We start from the raw sequence: 2,041 nt of genomic DNA, 5'->3' as shown, positions 1-2,041 counted from the left end.
TTTAAGTAGTTCTAGGGGACTGATGACCTTAGAAGTTAAGTCCCATAGTGCTCAGAGGCATTTGAACCATTTAATTCTCAATAAAGTCACCCTAGTGACGAACAAATTTCTCCCAATGAGAGACCAGTTTGTTGATACCGTCACTGTAGAACGGTTGACTCTGTTGACGGAGAACACCCTCACCTCTGCTTGCACCGCTTCATCACTATTAAAGTGATGTCTTCCATGGTGTTCTTTACGTTTCGGAAACAGATGAAAGTCGTGTGGGGGCGAGCCGGGACTGTATGGAGGATGATCGATGACAGTGAATCAAATTCGTCCGATTGTTGCAGATGTAGCGCTTGTGTGTGGTCTGGCATTGTCCTACTAAAGGAGAAGGTGCTCCATGTGCTGACAAACTCTTCGAATACGAATCTCAATTATAGTACGCTGTTTCTCAAGCACTGACATACTTATCACCACTCCGCCATGCTACACGCGGCAATTCAGAGTCCTCTGCCAGCAGAGCTGCAAATATGTAGGCACGCAGAATAAAAATGTAGAATGTTAATGTTTTTTATTTAAAAAGCTTTGGAGTATCCACACACACACAAAAAAAAATCGGAGGCATTACTTTTAAGCACGCCGTTGTATTACTGATATTCGGTTTCCACAAAAAGTTTTCATATGAGGTGATGTTAAGCGTTTTACTCTAATATTTTTTCACAAATTCAGCGATTTCTTTTGCTTGAATTTGATGTTTTATACATGTTCGCTTCCCGGTACTACATATTCCTGGTATAGGTAGCACTTGGTTAATTTCATGTTTTTAATTACGTGTGAATTTTGGCTTATGAGAACAGCTTGTATAATCTCATGCTGCACCCTCCGTGGTAGCTTCTAATATTTCTTATATTTTATATGTTAATAATCTTACATGTTAAGGTTACCTGCAGGTTTTAGTGTTAAATATATAACAAATGCTTATTTTTGTGAACTTCTATGTGTACTGATTGGTCACGTGCTCCCAGCTGCTTGAATATGTGGAATAATAATCGAGATTGCAATCACAGTAAATAAAAAAAATAATATTTAACTTCCATAAGAGGAAACGATCGTATTTAATGGGTTCAAATGGCTCTGAGCACTATGGGACTTAACATCTATGGTCATCAGTCCCCTAGAACTTAGAACTACTTAAACCTAACTAACCTAAGGACATCACACAACACCCAGTCATCACGAGGCAGAGAAAATCCCTGACCCCGCCGGGAATCGAACCCGGGAAACCGGGCGTGGGAAGCGAGAACGCTACCGCACGACCACGAGCTGCGGACTCGTGTTTAATAATTACATAAAGGTTGTGCACCCGTTCCGCATCAAATAATTCAATATTATTGTTAATGTATTGTTAGCGCCTGAACATCACGAAAAAGTCAAAGGAGATTAGGTTGAAATGGCCCTGATAGTTGTTATCATGAAGGAGAAGTTAACCCATTTAGTAGAGCACTATGTACAAAGAGTAAGAAATGAGGTTTATTAGAATTGAGCAAACTGCGTGCAAATTTATGGGAAGCTTACCGTCTTTTGAAATTGGAAAGATGTATAATTTGGCATCATGACTGCTTATTTTTTAAATCAGTGGTTGGCAATTTCAGAAAGCGGACGTCCTGGTTTCAATCTACCGCAGTTTTTCTCAAGAAGTGGGTGATGTGCTTATTCGAGCAAACCAGCCGCAACATTCTTCCTCTTCATCTCCAATCGAGGTGCCACTTTCAAGTAGAAGAAGCGCTTCCAACAGACATGTGCAGAAAGTTTCGTGTGGCGAAAGGGAAATACACATTTGCGATCCATTCCCGTTACGAAACATCTCCAAAAAGTAAAGCATGAAAAAAAAATACAAAATAGAGGTCAGTGTCAGTTTTGGGTGTGCTTACATTTTGAGGAAAAGGCTACACCATTTAAATTCTTACGATTGTGATGAAAGTGTAGCCATCCACGGAGAATTATGAAGGATGCCGTTTATAATAAGCAGAAATTACAGATCAAGATATATATTGAA

Source organism: Schistocerca piceifrons, chromosome X, assembly GCF_021461385.2.
Source record: "Schistocerca piceifrons isolate TAMUIC-IGC-003096 chromosome X, iqSchPice1.1, whole genome shotgun sequence".
Classification (NCBI taxonomy): Eukaryota; Metazoa; Arthropoda; class Insecta; order Orthoptera; family Acrididae; genus Schistocerca; species Schistocerca piceifrons.
This window is presented reverse-complemented; position numbering follows the sequence as displayed.